The sequence below is a fragment of the Salmo salar genome, chromosome 27, assembly GCF_965601325.2.
Source record: "Salmo salar chromosome 27, fSalSal1, whole genome shotgun sequence".
Classification (NCBI taxonomy): Eukaryota; Metazoa; Chordata; class Actinopteri; order Salmoniformes; family Salmonidae; genus Salmo; species Salmo salar.
In genome coordinates this window covers 41,721,597-41,743,927 of record NC_138317.1, presented here as the reverse complement: position 1 = coordinate 41,743,927, position 22,331 = coordinate 41,721,597, and the positions used below count along the sequence as shown (strand labels likewise).

The 22,331-nt window shown below is 45.1% G+C and overlaps 14 non-coding genes across 14 annotated transcripts; all 14 read left to right on the top strand.

The window, feature by feature from the left end:
- The first annotated feature begins 894 nt into the window (after positions 1-894).
- Positions 895-982, top strand: trnay-gua (transfer RNA tyrosine (anticodon GUA)). The gene is given in 2 exon segments: positions 895-931; positions 947-982. It is a non-coding gene; the product is annotated as a tRNA-Tyr (tRNA).
- Positions 983-1,779: 797 nt separating this feature from the next.
- trnay-gua (transfer RNA tyrosine (anticodon GUA)) lies at positions 1,780-1,867 on the top strand. Its single transcript is given in 2 exon segments — positions 1,780-1,816; positions 1,832-1,867. It is a non-coding gene; the product is annotated as a tRNA-Tyr (tRNA).
- Positions 1,868-2,653: 786 nt separating this feature from the next.
- Positions 2,654-2,741, top strand: trnay-gua (transfer RNA tyrosine (anticodon GUA)). Its single transcript is given in 2 exon segments — positions 2,654-2,690; positions 2,706-2,741. It is a non-coding gene; the product is annotated as a tRNA-Tyr (tRNA).
- Positions 2,742-3,527: 786 nt separating this feature from the next.
- trnay-gua (transfer RNA tyrosine (anticodon GUA)) lies at positions 3,528-3,615 on the top strand. Its single transcript is given in 2 exon segments — positions 3,528-3,564; positions 3,580-3,615. It is a non-coding gene; the product is annotated as a tRNA-Tyr (tRNA).
- Positions 3,616-4,412: 797 nt separating this feature from the next.
- Positions 4,413-4,500, top strand: trnay-gua (transfer RNA tyrosine (anticodon GUA)). Its single transcript is given in 2 exon segments — positions 4,413-4,449; positions 4,465-4,500. It is a non-coding gene; the product is annotated as a tRNA-Tyr (tRNA).
- Positions 4,501-5,974: 1,474 nt separating this feature from the next.
- On the top strand, positions 5,975-6,062 carry trnay-gua (transfer RNA tyrosine (anticodon GUA)). Its single transcript is given in 2 exon segments — positions 5,975-6,011; positions 6,027-6,062. It is a non-coding gene; the product is annotated as a tRNA-Tyr (tRNA).
- A 797-nt stretch (positions 6,063-6,859) lies between these two features.
- trnay-gua (transfer RNA tyrosine (anticodon GUA)) lies at positions 6,860-6,947 on the top strand. The gene is given in 2 exon segments: positions 6,860-6,896; positions 6,912-6,947. It is a non-coding gene; the product is annotated as a tRNA-Tyr (tRNA).
- A 1,462-nt stretch (positions 6,948-8,409) lies between these two features.
- On the top strand, positions 8,410-8,497 carry trnay-gua (transfer RNA tyrosine (anticodon GUA)). Its single transcript is given in 2 exon segments — positions 8,410-8,446; positions 8,462-8,497. It is a non-coding gene; the product is annotated as a tRNA-Tyr (tRNA).
- A 7,222-nt stretch (positions 8,498-15,719) lies between these two features.
- Positions 15,720-15,807, top strand: trnay-gua (transfer RNA tyrosine (anticodon GUA)). Its single transcript is given in 2 exon segments — positions 15,720-15,756; positions 15,772-15,807. It is a non-coding gene; the product is annotated as a tRNA-Tyr (tRNA).
- Positions 15,808-16,593: 786 nt separating this feature from the next.
- trnay-gua (transfer RNA tyrosine (anticodon GUA)) lies at positions 16,594-16,681 on the top strand. Its single transcript is given in 2 exon segments — positions 16,594-16,630; positions 16,646-16,681. It is a non-coding gene; the product is annotated as a tRNA-Tyr (tRNA).
- Positions 16,682-18,420: 1,739 nt separating this feature from the next.
- trnay-gua (transfer RNA tyrosine (anticodon GUA)) lies at positions 18,421-18,508 on the top strand. The gene is given in 2 exon segments: positions 18,421-18,457; positions 18,473-18,508. It is a non-coding gene; the product is annotated as a tRNA-Tyr (tRNA).
- A 1,474-nt stretch (positions 18,509-19,982) lies between these two features.
- trnay-gua (transfer RNA tyrosine (anticodon GUA)) lies at positions 19,983-20,070 on the top strand. The gene is given in 2 exon segments: positions 19,983-20,019; positions 20,035-20,070. It is a non-coding gene; the product is annotated as a tRNA-Tyr (tRNA).
- Positions 20,071-20,856: 786 nt separating this feature from the next.
- trnay-gua (transfer RNA tyrosine (anticodon GUA)) lies at positions 20,857-20,944 on the top strand. Its single transcript is given in 2 exon segments — positions 20,857-20,893; positions 20,909-20,944. It is a non-coding gene; the product is annotated as a tRNA-Tyr (tRNA).
- A 786-nt stretch (positions 20,945-21,730) lies between these two features.
- On the top strand, positions 21,731-21,818 carry trnay-gua (transfer RNA tyrosine (anticodon GUA)). The gene is given in 2 exon segments: positions 21,731-21,767; positions 21,783-21,818. It is a non-coding gene; the product is annotated as a tRNA-Tyr (tRNA).
- Positions 21,819-22,331: the final 513 nt, after the last annotated feature.

The window sequence follows — 22,331 nt, the reverse complement described above, 5'->3', positions numbered from 1 at the left end:
TTTCTCTATCCCCAAATGCAACTACTGGCATTCTCAGGGGATGTAGCTCAGCAGAAGTGCGCATGCTTTGCATGTATGAGGACCCGGCTTCAATCCCTGGCATCTCCATGAAACCACCAAACTAAGAAGTTAACTTTTAAAAGGGCTCATATCCATCAGCAGAACTTATGACCATCTAGGTGATGGCGTTGTGACATACTCATCGACCTTTGATAGCTCAGTTGGTAGAGCGTAGGACTGTACGTGCTAATTACAGCAATCCTTAGGTCGCTGGTTCAAATCTGGCTCAAAGGAGTGAAATTTTTCTTGTGGATTGCCCCAATTTTTTGAAAGCCGTGAACTTTGACTTGCAAATGACTAACACATTATCTTTCCCTGAGAACGCCAAATTCTTCACTTGTTGGTCTTCCATAGGACAGGTGGTAGAGCGGCGGAGTGTACGTGAAATTGCAACAATCCTTATGTCACTGGCTCACACTATCTCAAAGGAGGATAACCTTTTCCGCATTTGTGCTGACTTTTTGACGTTTGCAAAGTTATTCCCTAAAAGCAATTATTTCCCTGACCGGGAATCAAACACGGGACACAACAGCAAAAGCTCCAAATCCTTGTCACTAGACCACCAGGGAAAGGGAAAAACCTTCAGCAGTGTCGGGCCTAAACAGCATTCTTTACCCTCGGCTCACATTTTCTCTATCCCCAAATGCAACTACTGGCATTCTCAGGGGATGTAGCTCAGCAGAAGTGCGCATGCTTTGCATGTATGAGGACCCGGCTTCAATCCCTGGCATCTCCATGAAACCACCAAACTAAGAAGTTAACTTTTAAAAGGGCTCATATCCATCAGCAGAACTTATGACCATCTAGGTGATGGCGTTGTAACATACTCATCGACCTTTGATAGCTCAGTTGGTAGAGCGGAGGACTGTAGGTGCTAATTACAGCAATCCTTAGGTTGCTGGTTCAAATCCGGCTCAAAGGAGTGAAATTTTTCTTGTGGATTGCCCCAATTTTTTGACAGCCGTGAACTTTGACTTGCAAATGACTAACACATTATCTTTCCCTGAGAACGCCAAATTCTTCATTTCTTGCTCACCGTAGGACAGTTGGTAGAGTGGATGACGGTAGGTGCTCTGTGCAGCAATCCTTAGGTTGCTGGTTCAAATCCGGTTCAAAGGAGTATACATTTTCTTGTGGATTGCCCCAATTTTTTGACAGCCGTGAACTTTGACTTGCGATTGACTAACATATTATCTTTCCCTGAGAGCGCCGAATTCTTCACTTGTTGGTCTTCCATAGGACAGGTGGTAGAGCGGCGGAGTGTACGTGAAATTGCAACAATCCTTATGTCACTGGCTCACACTATCTCAAAGGAGGATAACCTTTTCCGCATTTGTGCTGACTTTCTGATGTTTGCAAAGTTATTCCCTAAAAGCAATTATTTCCCTGACCGGGAATCAAACACGGGACACAACAGCAAAAGCTCCAAATCCTTGTCACTAGACCACCAGGGAAAGGGAAAAACCTTCAGCAGTGTCGGGCCTAAACAGCATTCTTTACCCTCGGCTCACATTTTCTCTATCCCCAAATGCAACTACTGGCATTCTCAGGGGATGTAGCTCAGCAGAAGTGCGCATGCTTTGCATGTATGAGGACCCGGCTTCAATCCCTGGCATCTCCATGAAACCACCAAACTAAGAAGTTAACTTTTAAAAGGGCTCATATCCATCAGCAGAACTTATGACCATCTAGGTGATGGCGTTGTGACATACTCATCGACCTTTGATAGCTCAGTTGGTAGAGCGGAGGACTGTAGGTGCTAATTACAGCAATCCTTAGGTCGCTGGTTCAAATCCGGCTCAAAGGAGTGAAATTTTTCTTGTGGATTGCCCCAATTTTTTGACAGCCGTGAACTTTGACTTGCGATTGACTAACACATTATCTTTCCCTGAGAACGCCAAATTCTTCATTTCTTGCTCTCCGTAGGACAGTTGGTAGAGTGGATGACGGTAGGTGCTCTGTGCAGCAATCCTTAGGTTGCTGGTTCAAAGGAGTGTACATTTTCTTGTGGATTGCCCCAATTTTTTGACAGCCGTGAACTTTGACTTGCAAATGACTAACACATTATCTTTCCCTGAGAACGCCAAATTCTTCACTTGTTGGTCTTCCATAGGACAGGTGGTAGAGCGGCGGAGTGTACGTGAAATTGCAACAATCCTTATGTCACTGGCTCACACTATCTCAAAGGAGGATAACCTTTTCCGCATTTGTGCTGACTTTTTGACGTTTGCAAAGTTATTCCCTAAAAGCAATTATTTCCCTGACCGGGAATCAAACACGGGACACAACAGCAAAAGCTCCAAATCCTTGTCACTAGACCACCAGGGAAAGGGAAAAACCTTCAGCAGTGTCGGGCCTAAACAGCATTCTTTACCCTCGGCTCACATTTTCTCTATCCCCAAATGCAACTACTGGCATTCTCAGGGGATGTAGCTCAGCAGAAGTGCGCATGCTTTGCATGTATGAGGACCCGGCTTCAATCCCTGGCATCTCCATGAAACCACCAAACTAAGAAGTTAACTTTTAAAAGGGCTCATATCCATCAGCAGAACTTATGACCATCTAGGTGATGGCGTTGTAACATACTCATCGACCTTTGATAGCTCAGTTGGTAGAGCGGAGGACTGTAGGTGCTAATTACAGCAATCCTTAGGTCGCTGGTTCAAATCCGGCTCAAAGGAGTGACATTTTTCTTGTGGATTGCCCCAATTTTTTGACAGCCGTGAACTTTGACTTGCGATTGACTAACACATTATCTTTCCCTGAGAACGCCAAATTCTTCATTTCTTGCTCTCCGTAGGACAGTTGGTAGAGTGGATGACGGTAGGTGCTCTGTGCAGCAATCCTTAGGTTGCTGGTTCAAAGGAGTGTACATTTTCTTGTGGATTGCCCCAATTTTTTGACAGCCGTGAACTTTGACTTGCAAATGACTAACACATTATCTTTCCCTGAGAACGCCAAATTCTTCACTTGTTGGTCTTCCATAGGACAGGTGGTAGAGCGGCGGAGTGTACGTGAAATTGCAACAATCCTTATGTCACTGGCTCACACTATCTCAAAGGAGGATAACCTTTTCCGCATTTGTGCTGACTTTTTGACGTTTGCAAAGTTATTCCCTAAAAGCAATTATTTCCCTGACCGGGAATCAAACACGGGACACAACAGCAAAAGCTCCAAATCCTTGTCACTAGACCACCAGGGAAAGGGAAAAACCTTCAGCAGTGTCGGGCCTAAACAGCATTCTTTACCCTCGGCTCACATTTTCTCTATCCCCAAATGCAACTACTGGCATTCTCAGGGGATGTAGCTCAGCAGAAGTGCGCATGCTTTGCATGTATGAGGACCCGGCTTCAATCCCTGGCATCTCCATGAAACCACCAAACTAAGAAGTTAACTTTTAAAAGGGCTCATATCCATCAGCAGAACTTATGACCATCTAGGTGATGGCGTTGTAACATACTCATCGACCTTTGATAGCTCAGTTGGTAGAGCGGAGGACTGTAGGTGCTAATTACAGCAATCCTTAGGTCGCTGGTTCAAATACGGCTCAAAGGAGTGACATTTTTCTTGTGGATTGCCCCAATTTTTTGACAGCCGTGAACTTTGACTTGCAAATGACTAACACATTATCTTTCCCTGAGAACGCCAAATTCTTCATTTCTTGCTCACCGTAGGACAGTTGGTAGAGTGGATGACGGTAGGTGCTCTGTGCAGCAATCCTTAGGTTGCTGGTTCAAATCCGGTTCAAAGGAGTATACATTTTCTTGTGGATTGCCCCAATTTTTTGACAGCCGTGAACTTTGACTTGCGATTGACTAACATATTATCTTTCCCTGAGAGCGCCGAATTCTTCACTTGTTGGTCTTCCATAGGACAGGTGGTAGAGCGGCGGAGTGTACGTGAAATTGCAACAATCCTTATGTCACTGGCTCACACTATCTCAAAGGAGGATAACCTTTTCCGCATTTGTGCTGACTTTCTGATGTTTGCAAAGTTATTCCCTAAAAGCAATTATTTCCCTGACCGGGAATCAAACACGGGACACAACAGCAAAAGCTCCAAATCCTTGTCACTAGACCACCAGGGAAAGGGAAAAACCTTCAGCAGTGTCGGGCCTAAACAGCATTCTTTACCCTCGGCTCACATTTTCTCTATCCCCAAATGCAACTACTGGCATTCTCAGGGGATGTAGCTCAGCAGAAGTGCGCATGCTTTGCATGTATGAGGACCCGGCTTCAATCCCTGGCATCTCCATGAAACCACCAAACTAAGAAGTTAACTTTTAAAAGGGCTCATATCCATCAGCAGAACTTATGACCATCTAGGTGATGGCGTTGTGACATACTCATCGACCTTTGATAGCTCAGTTGGTAGAGCGGAGGACTGTAGGTGCTAATTACAGCAATCCTTAGGTCGCTGGTTCAAATCCGGCTCAAAGGAGTGAAATTTTTCTTGTGGATTGCCCCAATTTTTTGACAGCCATGAACTTTGACTTGCGATTGACTAACACATTATCTTTCCCTGAGAACGCCAAATTCTTTATTTCTTGCTCTCCGTAGGACAGTTGGTAGAGTGGATGACGGTAGGTGCTCTGTGCAGCAATCCTTAGGTTGCTGGTTCAAAGGAGTGTACATTTTCTTGTGGATTGCCCCAATTTTTTGACAGCTGTGAACTTTGACTTGCGATTGACTAACATATTATCTTTCCCTGAGAGCGCCGAATTCTTCACTTGTTGGTCTTCCATAGGACAGGTGGTAGAGCGGCGGAGTGTACGTGAAATTGCAACAATCCTTATGTCACTGGCTCACACTATCTCAAAGGAGGATAACCTTTTCCGCATTTGTGCTGACTTTTTGACGTTTGCAAAGTTATTCCCTAAAAGCAATTATTTCCCTGACCGGGAATCAAACACGGGACACAACAGCAAAAGCTCCAAATCCTTGTCACTAGACCACCAGGGAAAGGGAAAAACCTTCAGCAGTGTCGGGCCTAAACAGCATTCTTTACCCTCGGCTCACATTTTCTCTATCCCCAAATGCAACTACTGGCATTCTCAGGGGATGTAGCTCAGCAGAAGTGCGCATGCTTTGCATGTATGAGGACCCGGCTTCAATCCCTGGCATCTCCATGAAACCACCAAACTAAGAAGTTAACTTTTAAAAGGGCTCATATCCATCAGCAGAACTTATGACCATCTAGGTGATGGCGTTGTGACTTACTCATCGACCTTTGATAGCTCAGTTGGTAGAGCGTAGGACTGTAGGTGCTAATTACAGCAATCCTTAGGTCGCTGGTTCAAATCTGGCTCAAAGGAGTGAAATTTTTCTTGTGGATTGCCCCAATTTTTTGACAGCCGTGAACTTTGACTTGCAAATGACTAACACATTATCTTTCCCTGAGAACGCCAAATTCTTCACTTGTTGGTCTTCCATAGGACAGGTGGTAGAGCGGCGGAGTGTACGTGAAATTGCAACAATCCTTATGTCACTGGCTCACACTATGTCAAAGGAGGATAACCTTTTCCGCATTTGTGCTGACTTTTTGACGTTTGCAAAGTTATTCCCTAAAAGCAATTATTTCCCTGACCGGGAATCAAACACGGGACACAACAGCAAAAGCTCCAAATCCTTGTCACTAGACCACCAGGGAAAGGGAAAAACCTTCAGCAGTGTCGGGCCTAAACAGCATTCTTTACCCTCGGCTCACATTTTCTCTATCCCCAAATGCAACTACTGGCATTCTCAGGGGATGTAGCTCAGCAGAAGTGCGCATGCTTTGCATGTATGAGGACCCGGCTTCAATCCCTGGCATCTCCATGAAACCACCAAACTAAGAAGTTAACTTTTAAAAGGGCTCATATCCATCAGCAGAACTTATGACCATCTAGGTGATGGCGTTGTAACATACTCATCGACCTTTGATAGCTCAGTTGGTAGAGCGGAGGACTGTAGGTGCAAATTACAGCAATCCTTAGGTCGCTGGTTCAAATCCGGCTCAAAGGAGTGAAATTTTTCTTGTGGATTGCCCCAATTTTTTGACAGCCGTGAACTTTGACTTGCAAATGACTAACACATTATCTTTCCCTGAGAACGCCAAATTCTTCATTTCTTGCTCACCATAGGACAGTTGGTAGAGTGGATGACGGTAGGTGCTCTGTGCAGCAATCCTTAGGTTGCTGGTTCAAATCCGGTTCAAAGGAGTATACATTTTCTTGTGGATTGCCCCAATTTTTTGACAGCCGTGAACTTTGACTTGCGATTGACTAACATATTATCTTTCCCTGAGAGCGCCGAATTCTTCACTTGTTGGTCTTCCATAGGACAGGTGGTAGAGCGGCGGAGTGTACGTGAAATTGCAACAATCCTTATGTCACTGGCTCACACTATCTCAAAGGAGGATAACCTTTTCCGCATTTGTGCTGACTTTCTGATGTTTGCAAAGTTATTCCCTAAAAGCAATTATTTCCCTGACCGGGAATCAAACACGGGACACAACAGCAAAAGCTCCAAATCCTTGTCACTAGACCACCAGGGAAAGGGAAAAACCTTCAGCAGTGTCGGGCCTAAACAGCATTCTTTACCCTCGGCTCACATTTTCTCTATCCCCAAATGCAACTACTGGCATTCTCAGGGGATGTAGCTCAGCAGAAGTGCGCATGCTTTGCATGTATGAGGACCCGGCTTCAATCCCTGGCATCTCCATGAAACCACCAAACTAAGAAGTTAACTTTTAAAAGGGCTCATATCCATCAGCAGAACTTATGACCATCTAGGTGATGGCGTTGTGACATACTCATCGACCTTTGATAGCTCAGTTGGTAGAGCGGAGGACTGTAGGTGCTAATTACAGCAATCCTTAGGTCGCTGGTTCAAATCCGGCTCAAAGGAGTGAAATTTTTCTTGTGGATTGCCCCAATTTTTTGACAGCCGTGAACTTTGACTTGCGATTGACTAACACATTATCTTTCCCTGAGAACGCCAAATTCTTCATTTCTTGCTCTCCGTAGGACAGTTGGTAGAGTGGATGACGGTAGGTGCTCTGTGCAGCAATCCTTAGGTTGCTGGTTCAAAGGAGTGTACATTTTCTTGTGGATTGCCCAATTTTTTGACAGCCGTGAACTTTGACTTGCGATTGACTAACATATTATCTTTCCCTGAGAGCGCCGAATTCTTCACTTGTTGGTCTTCCATAGGACAGGTGGTAGAGCGGCGGAGTGTACGTGAAATTGCAACAATCCTTATGTCACTGGCTCACACTATCTCAAAGGAGGATAACCTTTTCCGCATTTGTGCTGACTTTTTGACGTTTGCAAAGTTATTCCCTAAAAGCAATTATTTCCCTGACCGGGAATCAAACACGGGACACAACAGCAAAAGCTCCAAATCCTTGTCACTAGACCACCAGGGAAAGGGAAAAACCTTCAGCAGTGTCGGGCCTAAACAGCATTCTTTACCCTCGGCTCACATTTTCTCTATCCCCAAATGCAACTACTGGCATTCTCAGGGGATGTAGCTCAGCAGAAGTGCGCATGCTTTGCATGTATGAGGACCCGGCTTCAATCCCTGGCATCTCCATGAAACCACCAAACTAAGAAGTTAACTTTTAAAAGGGCTCATATCCATCAGCAGAACTTATGACCATCTAGGTGATGGCGTTGTGACATACTCATCGACCTTTGATAGCTCAGTTGGTAGAGCAGAGGACTGTAGGTGCTAATTACAGCAATCCTTAGGTCGCTGGTTCAAAGGAGTGAAATTTTTCTTGTGGATTGCCCCAATTTTTTGACAGCGGTGAACTTTGACTTGCGATTGACTAACATATTATCTTTCCCTGAGAGCGCCGAATTCTTCACTTGTTGGTCTTCCATAGGACAGGTGGTAGAGCGGCGGAGTGTACGTGAAATTGCAGCAATCCTTATGTCACTGGCTCACACTATCTCAAAGGAGGATAACCTTTTCCGCATTTGTGCTGACTTTTTGACGTTTGCAAAGTTATTCCCTAAAAGCAATTATTTCCCTGACCGGGAATCAAACACGGGACACAACAGCAAAAGCTCCAAATCCTTGTCACTAGACCACCAGGGAAAGGGAAAAACCTTCAGCAGTGTCGGGCCTAAACAGCATTCTTTACCCTCGGCTCACATTTTCTCTATCCCCAAATGCAACTACTGGCATTCTCAGGGGATGTAGCTCAGCAGAAGTGCGCATGCTTTGCATGTATGAGGACCCGGCTTCAATCCCTGGCATCTCCATGAAACCACCAAACTAAGAAGTTAACTTTTAAAAGGGCTCATATCCATCAGCAGAACTTATGACCATCTAGGTGATGGCGTTGTGACGTACTCATTGACCTTTGATAGCTCAGTTGGTAGAGCGGAGGACTGTAGGTGCTAATTACAGCAATCCTTAGGTCGCTGGTTCAAATCCGGCTCAAAGGAGTGAAGTTTTTCTTGTGGATTGCCCCAATTTTTTGACAGCCGTGAACTTTGACTTGCGATTGACTAACACATTATCTTTCCCTGAGAACGCCAAATTCTTCATTTCTTGCTCTCCGTAGGACAGTCGGTAGAGTGGATGACGGTAGGTGCTCTGTGCAGCAATCCTTAGGTCGCTGGTTCAAAGGAGTGTACATTTTCTTGTGGATTGCCCCAATTTTTTGACAGCCGTGAACTTTGACTTGCGATTGACTAACATATTATCTTTCCCTGAGAGCGCCGAATTCTTCACTTGTTGGTCTTCCATAGGACAGGTGGTAGAGCGGCGGAGTGTACGTGAAATTGCAACAAACCTTATGTCACTGGCTCACACTATCTCAAAGGAGGATAACCTTTTCCGCATTTGTGCTGACTTTTTGACGTTTGCAAAGTTATTCCCTAAAAGCAATTATTTCCCTGACCGGGAATCAAACACGGGACACAACAGCAAAAGCTCCAAATCCTTGTCACTAGACCACCAGGGAAAGGGAAAAACCTTCAGCAGTGTCGGGCCTAAACAGCATTCTTTACCCTCGGCTCACATTTTCTCTATCCCCAAATGCAACTACTGGCATTCTCAGGGGATGTAGCTCAGCAGAAGTGCGCATGCTTTGCATGTATGAGGACCCGGCTTCAATCCCTGGCATCTCCATGAAACCACCAAACTAAGAAGTTAACTTTTAAAAGGGCTCATATCCATCAGCAGAACTTATGACCATCTAGGTGATGGCGTTGTGACATACTCATCGACCTTTGATAGCTCAGTTGGGAGAGCGGAGGACTGTAGGTGCTAATTACAGCAATCCTTAGGTCGCTGGTTCAAATCTGGCTCAAAGGAGTGAAATTTTTCTTGTGGATTGCCCCAATTTTTTGACAGCCGTGAACTTTGACTTGCAATTGACTAACACATTATCTTTCCCTGAGAACGCCAAATTCTTCATTTCTTGCTCTCCGTAGAACAGTTGGTAGAGTGGATGACGGTAGGTGCTCTGTGCAGCAATCCTTAGGTCGCTGGTTCAAAGGAGTGTACATTTTCTTGTGGATTGCCCCAATTTTTTGACAGCCGTGAACTTTGACTTGCGATTGACTAACACATTATCTTTCCCTGAGAACGCCGAATTCTTCACTTGTTGGTCTTCCATAGGACAGGTGGTAGAGCGGCGGAGTGTACGTGAAATTGCAACAATCCTTATGTCACTGGCTCACACTATCTCAAAGGAGGATAACCTTTTCCGCATTTGTGCTGACTTTTTGACGTTTGCAAAGTTATTCCCTAAAAGCAATTATTTCCCTGACCGGGAATCAAACACGGGACACAACAGCAAAAGCTCCAAATCCTTGTCACTAGACCACCAGGGAAAGGGAAAAACCTTCAGCAGTGTCGGGCCTAAACAGCATTCTTTACCCTCGGCTCACATTTTCTCTATCCCCAAATGCAACTACTGGCATTCTCAGGGGATGTAGCTCAGCAGAAGTGCGCATGCTTTGCATGTATGAGGACCCGGCTTCAATCCCTGGCATCTCCATGAAACCACCAAACTAAGAAGTTAACTTTTAAAAGGGCTCATATCCATCAGCAGAACTTATGACCATCTAGGTGATGGCGTTGTGACATACTCATCGACCTTTGATAGCACAGTTGGTAGAGCGGAGGACTGTAGGTGCTAATTACAGCAATCCTTAGGTCGCTGGTTCAAATCTGGCTCAAAGGAGTGAAATTTTTCTTGTGGATTGCCCCAATTTTTTGACAGCCGTGAACTTTGACTTGCGATTGACTAACACATTATCTGTCCCTGAGAACGCCAAATTCTTCACTTGTTGGTCTTCCATAGGACAGGTGGTAGAGCGGCGGAGTGTACGTGAAATTGCAACAATCCTTATGTCACTGGCTCACACTATCTCAAAGGAGGATAACCTTTTCCGCATTTGTGCTGACTTTTTGACGTTTGCAAAGTTATTCCCTAAAAGCAATTATTTCCCTGACCGGGAATCAAACACGGGACACAACAGCAAAAGCTCCAAATCCTTGTCACTAGACCACCAGGGAAAGGGAAAAACCTTCAGCAGTGTCGGGCCTAAACAGCATTCTTTACCCTCGGCTCACATTTTCTCTATCCCCAAATGCAACTACTGGCATTCTCAGGGGATGTAGCTCAGCAGAAGTGCGCATGCTTTGCATGTATGAGGACCCGGCTTCAATCCCTGGCATCTCCATGAAACCACCAAACTAAGAAGTTAACTTTTAAAAGGGCTCATATCCATCAGCAGAACTTATGACCATCTAGGTGATGGCGTTGTGACATACTCATCGACCTTAGATAGCTCAGTTGGTAGAGCGGAGGACTGTAGGTGCTAATTACAGCAATCCTTAGGTCGCTGGTTCAAATCCGGCTGAAAGGAGTGAAATTTTTCTTGTGGATTGCCCCAATTTTTTGACAGCCGTGAACTTTGACTTGCGATTGACTAACACATTATCTTTCCCTGAGAACGCCAAATTCTTCATTTCTTGCTCTCCGTAGGACAGTTGGTAGAGTGGATGACGGTAGGTGCTCTGTGCAGCAATCCTTAGGTCGCTGGTTCAAAGGAGTGTACATTTTCTTGTGGATTGCCCCAATTTTTTGACAGCCGTGAACTTTGACTTGCGATTGACTAACATATTATCTTTCCCTGAGAGCGCCGAATTCTTCACTTGTTGGTCTTCCATAGGACAGGTGGTAGAGCGGCGGAGTGTACGTGAAATTGCAACAATCCTTATGTCACTGGCTCACACTATCTCAATGGAGGATAACCTTTTCCGCATTTGTGCTGACTTTTTGACGTTTGCAAAGTTATTCCCTAAAAGCAATTATTTCCCTGACCGGGAATCAAACACGGGACACAACAGCAAAAGCTCCAAATCCTTGTCACTAGACCACCAGGGAAAGGGAAAAACCTTCAGCAGTGTCGGGCCTAAACAGCATTCTTTACCCTCGGCTCACATTTTCTCTATCCCCAAATGCAACTACTGGCATTCTCAGGGGATGTAGCTCAGCAGAAGTGCGCATGCTTTGCATGTATGAGGACCCGGCTTCAATCCCTGGCATCTCCATGAAACCACCAAACTAAGAAGTTAACTTTTAAAAGGGCTCATATCCATCAGCAGAACTTATGACCATCTAGGTGATGGCGTTGTGACATACTCATCGACCTTTGATAGCTCAGTTGGTAGAGCGGAGGACTGTAGGTGCTCTGTCTAGCAATCCTTATGTTGCTGGTTCAAAGGAGTGTACATTTTCTTGTGGATTGCCCCAATTTTTTGACAGCCGTGAACTTTGACTTGCGATTGACTAACACATTATCTTTCCCTGAGAACGCCAAATTCTTCATTTCTTGCTCTCTGTAGGACAGTTGGTAGAGTGGATTACTGTAGGTGCTCTGTGCAGCAATCCTTAGGTCGCTGGTTCAAATCCGGTTCAAAGGAGTGTACATTTTCTTGTGGATTGCCCCAATTTTTTGACAGCCGTGAACTTTGACTTGCGATTGACTAACATATTATCTTTCCCTGAGAGCGCCGAATTCTTCACTTGTTGGTCTTCCATAGGACAGGTGGTAGAGCGGCGGAGTGTACGTGAAATTACAACAATCCTTATGTCACTGGCTCACACTATCTCAAAGGAGGATAACCTTTTCCGCATTTGTGCTGACTTTTTGACGTTTGCAAATTTATTCCCTAAAAGCAATTATTTCCCTGACTGGGAATCAAACACGGGACACAACAGCAAAAGCTCCAAATCCTTGTCACTAGACCACCAGGGAAAGGGAAAAACCTTCAGCAGTGTCGGGCCTAAACAGCATTCTTTACCCTCGGCTCACATTTTCTCTATCCCCAAATGCAACTACTGGCATTCTAAGGGGATGTAGCTCAGCAGAAGTGCGCATGCTTTGCATGTATGAGGACCCGGCTTCAATCCCTGGCATCTCCATGAAACCACCAAACTAAGAAGTTAACTTTTAAAAGGGCTCATATCCATCAGCAGAACTTATGACCATCTAGGTGATGGCGTTGTGACATACTCATCGACCTTTGATAGCTCAGTTGGTAGAGCGGAGGACTGTAGGTGCTCTGTCTAGCAATCCTTATGTCGCTGGTTCAAAGGAGTGTACATTTTCTTGTGGATTGCCCCAATTTTTTGACAGCCGTGAACTTTGACTTGCGATTGACTAACATATTATCTTTCCCTGAGAGCGCCGAATTCTTCACTTGTTGGTCTTCCATAGGACAGGTGGTAGAGCGGCGGAGTCTACGTGAAATTGCAACAATCCTTATGTCACTGGCTCAAACTATCTCAAAGGAGGATAACCTTTTCCGCATTTGTGCTGACTTTCTGATGTTTGCAAAGTTATTCCCTAAAAGCAATTATTTCCCTGACCGGGAATCAAACACGGGACACAACAGCAAATGCTCCAAATCCTTGTCACTAGACCACCAGGGAGAGGGAAAAACCTTCAGCAGTGTCGGGCCTAAACAGCATTCTTTACCCTCGGCTCACATTTTCTCTATCCCCAAATGCAACTACTGGCATTCTAAGGGGATGTAGCTCAGCAGAAGTGCGCATGCTTTGCATGTATGAGGACCCGGCTTCAATCCCTGGCATCTCCATGAAACCACCAAACTAAGAAGTTTAACTTTTAAAAGGGCTCATATCCATTAGCAGAACTTATGACCATCTAGGTGATGGCGTTGTGACATACTCATCGACCTTTGATAGCACAGTTGGTAGAGCGGAGGACTGTAGGTGCTAATTACAGCAATCCTTAGGTCGATGGTTCAAATCTGGCTCAAAGGAGTGAACATTTTCTTGTGGATTGCCCCAATTTTTTGACAGCCGTGAACTTTGACTTGCGATTGACTAACACATTATCTTTCCCTGAGAACGCCAAATTCTTCATTTCTTGCTCTCCGTAGGACAGTTGGTAGAGTGGATGACGGTAGGTGCTCTGTGCAGCAATCCTTAGGTCGCTGGTTCAAATCCGGTTCAAAGGAGTGTACATTTTCTTGTGGATTGCCCCAATTTTTTGACAGCCGTGAACTTTGACTTGCGATTGACTAACATATTATCTTTCCCTGAGAGCGCCGAATTCTTCACTTGTTGGTCTTCCATAGGACAGGTGGTAGAGCGGCGGAGTCTCTGTGAAATTGCAACAATCCTTATGTCACTGGCTCACACTATCTCAAAGGAGGATAACCTTTTCCGCATTTGTGCTGACTTTCTGATGTTTGCAAAGTTATTCCCTAAAAGCAATTATTTCCCTGACCGGGAATCAAACACGGGACACAACAGCAAATGCTCCAAATCCTTGTCACTAGACCACCAGGGAGAGGGAAAAACCTTCAGCAGTGTCGGGCCTAAACAGCATTCTTTACCCTCGGCTCACATTTTCTCTATCCCCAAATGCAACTACTGGCATTCTAAGGGGATGTAGCTCAGCAGAAGTGCGCATGCTTTGCATGTATGAGGACCCGGCTTCAATCCCTGGCATCTCCATGAAACCACCAAACTAAGAAGTTTAACTTTTAAAAGGGCTCATATCCATTAGCAGAACTTATGACCATCTAGGTGATGGCGTTGTGATATACTTATCGACCTTTCATAGCTCAGTTGGTAGAGCGGAGGACTGTAGGTGCTAATTGCAGCAATCCTTAGGTCGATGGTTCAAATCTGGCTCAAAGGAGTGAACATTTTCTTGTGGATTGCCCCAATTTTTTGACAGCCGTGAACTTCTACTTGCGATTGACTAACACATTATCTTTCCCTGAGAACGCCTAATTCTTCATTTCTTGCTCTCCGTAGGACAGTTGGTAGAGTGGATGACGGTAGGTGCTCTGTGCAGCAATCCTTAGGTCGCTGGTTCAAAGGAGTGTACATTTTCTTGTGGATTGCCCCAATTTTTTGACAGCCGTGAACTTTGACTTGCGATTGACTAACACATTATCTTTCCCTGAGAACGCCGAATTCTTCACTTGTTGGTCTTCCATAGGACAGGTGGTAGAGCGGCGGAGTGTACGTGAAATTGCAACAATCCTTATGTCACTGGCTCACACTATCTCAAAGGAGGATAACCTTTTCCGCATTTGTGCTGACTTTTTGACGTTTGCAAAGTTATTCCCTAAAAGCAATTATTTCCCTGACCGGGAATCAAACACGGGACACAACAGCAAAAGCTCCAAATCCTTGTCACTAGACCAACAGGGAAAGGGAAAAACCTTCAGCAGTGTCGGGCCTAAACAGCATTCTTTACCCTCGGCTCACATTTTCTCTATCCCCAAATGCAACTACTGGCATTCTCAGGGGATGTAGCTCAGCAGAAGTGCGCATGCTTTGCATGTATGAGGACCCGGCTTCAATCCCTGGCATCTCCATGAAACCACCAAACTAAGAAGTTAACTTTTAAAAGGGCTCATATCCATCAGCAGAACTTATGACCATCTAGGTGATGGCGTTGTGACATACTCATCGACCTTTGATAGCACAGTTGGTAGAGCGGAGGACTGTAGGTGCTAATTACAGCAATCCTTAGGTCGCTGGTTCAAATCTGGCTCAAAGGAGTGAAATTTTTCTTGTGGATTGCCCCAATTTTTTGACAGCCGTGAACTTTGACTTGCGATTGACTAACACATTATCTGTCCCTGAGAACGCCAAATTCTTCACTTGTTGGTCTTCCATAGGACAGGTGGTAGAGCGGCGGAGTGTACGTGAAATTGCAACAATCCTTATGTCACTGGCTCACACTATCTCAAAGGAGGATAACCTTTTCCGCATTTGTGCTGACTTTTTGACGTTTGCAAAGTTATTCCCTAAAAGCAATTATTTCCCTGACCGGGAATCAAACACGGGACACAACAGCAAAAGCTCCAAATCCTTGTCACTAGACCACCAGGGAAAGGGAAAAATCTTCAGCAGTGTCGGGCCTAAACAGCATTCTTTACCCTCGGCTCACATTTTCTCTATCCCCAAATGCAACTACTGGCATTCTCAGGGGATGTAGCTCAGCAGAAGTGCGCATGCTTTGCATGTATGAGGACCCGGCTTCAATCCCTGGCATCTCCATGAAACCACCAAACTAAGAAGTTAACTTTTAAAAGGGCTCATATCCATCAGCAGAACTTATGACCATCTAGGTGATGGCGTTGTGACATACTCATCGACCTTAGATAGCTCAGTTGGTAGAGCGGAGGACTGTAGGTGCTAATTACAGCAATCCTTAGGTCGCTGGTTCAAATCCGGCTCAAAGGAGTGAAATTTTTCTTGTGGATTGCCCCAATTTTTTGACAGCCGTGAACTTTGACTTGCGATTGACTAACACATTATCTTTCCCTGAGAACGCCAAATTCTTCATTTCTTGCTCTCCGTAGGACAGTTGGTAGAGTGGATGACGGTAGGTGCTCTGTGCAGCAATCCTTAGGTCGCTGGTTCAAAGGAGTGTACATTTTCTTGTGGATTGCCCCAATTTTTTGACAGCCGTGAACTTTGACTTGCGATTGACTAACATATTATCTTTCCCTGAGAGCGCCGAATTCTTCACTTGTTGGTCTTCCATAGGACAGGTGGTAGAGCGGCGGAGTGTACGTGAAATTGCAACAATCCTTATGTCACTGGCTCACACTATCTCAATGGAGGATAACCTTTTCCGCATTTGTGCTGACTTTTTGACGTTTGCAAAGTTATTCCCTAAAAGCAATTATTTCCCTGACCGGGAATCAAACACGGGACACAACAGCAAAAGCTCCAAATCCTTGTCACTAGACCACCACGGAAAGGGAAAAACCTTCAGCAGTGTCGGGCCTAAACAGCATTCTTTACCCTCGGCTCACATTTTCTCTATCCCCAAATGCAACTACTGGCATTCTCAGGGGATGTAGCTCAGCAGAAGTGCGCATGCTTTGCATGTATGAGGACCCGGCTTCAATCCCTGGCATCTCCATGAAACCACCAAACTAAGAAGTTAACTTTTAAAAGGGCTCATATCCATCAGCAGAACTTATGACCATCTAGGTGATGGCGTTGTGACATAGTCATCGACCTTTGATAGCTCAGTTGGTAGAGCGGAGGACTGTAGGTGCTAATTACAGCAATCCTTAGGTCGCTGGTTCAAATCCGGCTCAAAGGAGTGAAATTTTTCTTGTGGATTGCCCCAATTTTTTGACAGCCGTGAACTTTGACTTGCAATTGACTAACACATTATCTTTCCCTGAGAACGCCAAATTCTTCATTTCTTGCTCTCCGTAGAACAGTTGGTAGAGAGGATGACGGTAGGTGCTCTGTGCAGCAATCCTTAGGTCGCTGGTTCAAAGGAGTGTACATTTTCTTGTGGATTGCCCCAATTTTTTGACAGCCGTGAACTTTGACTTGCGATTGACTAACATATTATCTTTCCCTGAGAGCGCCGAATTCTTCACTTGTTGGTCTTCCATAGGACAGGTGGTAGAGCGGCGGAGTGTACGTGAAATTGCAACAATCCTTATGTCACTGGCTCACACTATCTCAAAGGAGGATAACCTTTTCCGCATTTGTGCTGACTTTTTGACGTTTGCAAATTTATTCCCTAAAAGCAATTATTTCCCTGACCGGGAATCAAACACGGGACACAACAGCAAAAGCTCCAAATCCTTGTCACTAGACCACCAGGGAAAGGGAAAAACCTTCAGCAGTGTCGGGACTAAACAGCATTCTTTACCCTCGGCTCACATTTTCTCTATCCCCAAATGCAACTACTGGCATTCTCAGGGGATGTAGCTCAGCAGAAGTGCGCATGCTTTGCATGTATGAGGACCCGGCTTCAATCCCTGGCATCTCCATGAAACCACCAAACTAAGAAGTTAACTTTTAAAAGGGCTCATATCCATCAGCAGAACTTATGACCATCTAGGTGATGGCGTTGTGACATACTCATCGACCTTTGATAGCACAGTTGGTCAGAACTTATGACCATCTAGGTGATGGCGTTGTGACATACTCATCGACCTTTGATAGCACAGTTGGTTGAGCGGAGGACTGTAGGTGCTAATTACAGCAATCCTTAGGTCGCTGGTTCAAATCCGGCTCAAAGGAGTGAAATTTTTCTTGTGGATTGCCCCAATTTTTTGACAGCCGTGAACTTTGACTTGCGATTGACTAACACATTATCTTTCCCTGAGAACGCCAAATTCTTCATTTCTTGCTCTCCGTAGGACAGTTGGTAGAGTGGATGACGGTAGGTGCTCTGTGCAGCAATCCTTAGGTCGCTGGTTCAAATCCGGTTCAAAGGAGTGTACATTCTCTTGTGGATTGCCCCAATTTTTTGACAGCCGTGAACTTTGACTTGCGATTGACTAACATATTATCTTTCCCTGAGAGCGCCGAATTCTTCACTTGTTGGTCTTCCATAGGACAGGTGGTAGAGCGGTGGAGTCTACGTGAAATTGCAACAATCCTTATGTCACTGGCTCAAACTATCTCAAAGGAGGATAACCTTTTCCGCATTTGTGCTGACTTTCTGATGTTTGCAAAGTTATTCCCTAAAAGCAATTATTTCCCTGACCGGGAATCAAACACGGGACACAACAGCAAATGCTCCAAATCCTTGTCACTAGACCACCAGGGAGAGGGAAAAACCTTCAGCAGTGTCGGGCCTAAACAGCATTCTTTAACCTCGGCTCACATTTTCTCTATCCCCAAATGCAACTACTGGCATTCTAAGGGGATGTAGCTCAGCAGAAGTGCGCATGCTTTGCATGTATGAGGACCCGGCTTCAATCCCTGGCATCTCCATGAAACCACCAAACTAAGAAGTTTAACTTTTAAAAGGGCTCATATCCATTAGCAGAACTTATGACCATCTAGGTGATGGCGTTGTGACATAGTCATCGACCTTTGATAGCTCAGTTGGTAGAGCGGAGGACTGTAGGAGCTAATTACAGCAATCCTTAGGTCGCTGGTTCAAATCCGGCTCAAAGGAGTGAAATTTTTCTTGTGGATTGCCCCAATTTTTTGACAGCCGTGAACTTTGACTTGCGATTGACTAACACATTATCTTTCCCTGAGAACGCCAAATTCTTCACTTGTTGGTCTTCCATAGGACAGGTGGTAGAGCGGCGGAGTGTACGTGAAATTGCAACAATCCTTATGTCACTGGCTCACACTATCTCAAAGGAGGATAACCTTTTCCGCATTTGTGCTGACTTTTTGACGTTTGCAAAGTTATTCCCTAAAAGCAATTATTTCCCTGACCGGGAATCAAACACGGGACACAACAGCAAAAGCTCCAAATCCTTGTCACTAGACCACCAGGGAAAGGGAAAAATCTTCAGCAGTGTCGGGCCTAAACAGCATTCTTTACCCTCGGCTCACATTTTCTCTATCCCCAAATGCAACTACTGGCATTCTCAGGGGATGTAGCTCAGCAGAAGTGCGCATGCTTTGCATGTATGAGGACCCGGCTTCAATCCCTGGCATCTCCATGAAACCACCAAACTAAGAAGTTAACTTTTAAAAGGGCTCATATCCATCAGCAGAACTTATGACCATCTAGTTGATGGCGTTGTGACATACACATCGACCTTTGATAGCTCAGTTGGTAGAGCTGAGGACTGTAGGTGCTAATTACAGCAATCCTTAGGTCGCTGGTTCAAATCCGTCTCAAAGGAGTGAAATTTTTCTTGTGGATTGCCCCAATTTTTTGACAGCCGTGAACTTTGACTTGCGATTGACTAACACATTATCTTTCCCTGAGAACGCCAAATTCTTCATTTCTTGCTCTCCGTAGGACAGTTGGTAGAGTGGATGACGGTAGGTGCTCTGTGCAGCAATCCTTAGGTCGCTGGTTCAAAGGAGTGTACATTTTCTTGTGGATTGCCCCAATTTTTTGACAGCCGTGAACTTTGACTTGCGATTGACTAACATATTATCTTTCCCTGAGAGCGCCGAATTCTTCACTTGTTGGTCTTCCATAGGACAGGTGGTAGAGCGGCGGAGTGTACGTGAAATTGCAACAATCCTTATGTCACTGGCTCACACTATCTCAATGGAGGATAACCTTTTCCGCATTTGTGCTGACTTTTTGACGTTTGCAAAGTTATTCCCTAAAAGCAATTATTTCCCTGACCGGGAATCAAACACGGGACACAACAGCAAAAGCTCCAAATCCTTGTCACTAGACCACCAGGGAAAGGGAAAAACCTTCAGCAGTGTCGGGCCTAAACAGCATTCTTTACCCTCGGCTCACATTTTCTCTATCCCCAAATGCAACTACTGGCATTCTCAGGGGATGTAGCTCAGCAGAAGTGCGCATGCTTTGCATGTATGAGGACCCGGCTTCAATCCCTGGCATCTCCATGAAACCACCAAACTAAGAAGTTAACTTTTAAAAGGGCTCAAATCCATCAGCAGAACTTATGACCATCTAGGTGATGGCGTTGTGACATAGTCATCGACCTTTGATAGCTCAGTTGGTAGAGCGGAGGACTATAGGTGCTAATTACAGCAATCCTTAGGTCGCTGGTTCAAATCCGGCTCAAAGGAGTGAAATTTTTCTTGTGGATTGCCCCAATTTTTTGACAGCCGTGAACTTTGACTTGCAATTGACTAACACATTATCTTTCCCTGAGAATGCCAAATTCTTCATTTCTTGCTCTCCGTAGAACAGTTGGTAGAGAGGATGACGGTAGGTGCTCTGTGCAGCAATCCTTAGGTCGCTGGTTCAAAGGAGTGTACATTTTCTTGTGGATTGCCCCAATTTTTTGACAGCCGTGAACTTTGACTTGCGATTAACTAACATATTATCTTTCCCTGAGAGCGCCGAATTCTTCACTTGTTGGTCTTCCATAGGACAGGTGGTAGAGCGGCGGAGTGTACGTGAAATTGCAACAATCCTTATGTCACTGGCTCACACTATCTCAAAGGAGGATAACCTTTTCCGCATTTGTGCTGACTTTTTGACGTTTGCAAATTTATTCCCTAAAAGCTATTATTTCCCTGACCGGGAATCAAACACGGGACACAACACCAAAAGCTCCAAATCCTTGTCACTAGACCACCAGGGAAAGGGAAAAACCTTCAGCAGTGTCGGGCCTAAACAGCATTCTTTACCCTCGGCTCACATTTTCTCTATCCCCAAATGCAACTACTGGCATTCTCAGGGGATGTAGCTCAGCAGAAGTGCGCATGCTTTGCATGTATGAGGACCCGGCTTCAATCCCTGGCATCTCCATGAAACCACCAAACTAAGAAGTTAACTTTTAAAAGGGCTCATATCCATCAGCAGAACTTATGACCATCTAGGTGATGGCGTTGTGACATACTCATCGACCTTTGATAGCTCAGTTGGTAGAGCGGAGGACTGTAGGTGCTAATTACAGCAATCCTTAGGTCGCTGGTTCAAATCCGGCTCAAAGGAGTGAAATTTTTCTTGTGGATTGCCCCAATTTTTTGACAGCCGTGAACTTTGACTTGCGATTGACTAACACATTATCTTTCCCTGAGAACGCCAAATTCTTCATTTCTTGCTCTCCGTAGGACAGGTGATAGAGTGGATGACTGTAGGTGCTCTGTGCAGCAATCCTTAGGTCGCTGGTTCAAAGGAGTGTACATTTTCTTGTGGATTGCCCCAATTTTTTGACAGCCGTGAACTTTGACTTGCGATTAACTAACATATTATCTTTCCCTGAGAGCGCCGAATTCTTCACTTGTTGGTCTTCCATAGGACAGGTGGTAGAGCGGCGGAGTGTACGTGAAATTGCAACAATCCTTATGTCACTGGCTCACACTATCTCAAAGGAGGATAACCTTTTCCGCATTTGTGCTGACTTTTTGACGTTTGCAAATTTATTCCCTAAAAGCAATTATTTCCCTGACCGGGAATCAAACACGGGACACAACAGCAAAAGCTCCAAATCCTTGTCACTAGAACACCAGGGAAAGGGAAAAACCTTCAGCAGTGTCGGGCCTAAACAGCATTCTTTACCCTCGGCTCACATTTTCTCTATCCCCAAATGCAACTACTGGCATTCTCAGGGGATGTAGCTCAGCAGAAGTGCGCATGCTTTGCATGTATGAGGACCTGGCTTCAATCCCTGGCATCTCCATGAAACCACCAAACTAAGAAGTTAACTTTTAAAAGGGCTCATATCCATCAGCAGAACTTATGACCATCTAGGTGATGGCGTTGTGACATACTCATCGACCTTTGATAGCTCAGTTGGTAGAGCTGAGGACTGTAGGTGCTAATTACAGCAATCCTTAGGTCGCTGGTTCAAATCCGGCTCAAAGGAGTGAAATTTTTCTTGTGGATTGCCCCAATTTTTTGACAGCCGTGAACTTTGACTTGCGATTGACTAACACATTATCTTTCCCTGAGAACGCCAAATTCTTCATTTCTTGCTCTCCGTAGGACAGTTGGTAGAGTGGATGACGGTAGGTGCTCTGTGCAGCAATCCTTAGGTCGCTGGTTCAAAGGAGTGTACATTTTCTTGTGGATTGCCCCAATTTTTTGACAGCCGTGAACTTTGACTTGCGATTGACTAACACATTATCTTTCCCTGAGAACGCCAAATTCTTCATTTCTTGCTCTCTGTAGGACAGTTGGTAGAGTGGATTACTGTAGGTGCTCTGTGCAGCAATCCTTAGGTCGCTGGTTCAAATCCGGTTCAAAGGAGTGTACATTTTCTTGTGGATTGCCCCAATTTTTTGACAGCCGTGAACTTTGACTTGCGATTGACTAACATATTATCTTTCCCTGAGAGCGCCGAATTCTTCACTTGTTGGTCTTCCATAGGACAGGTGGT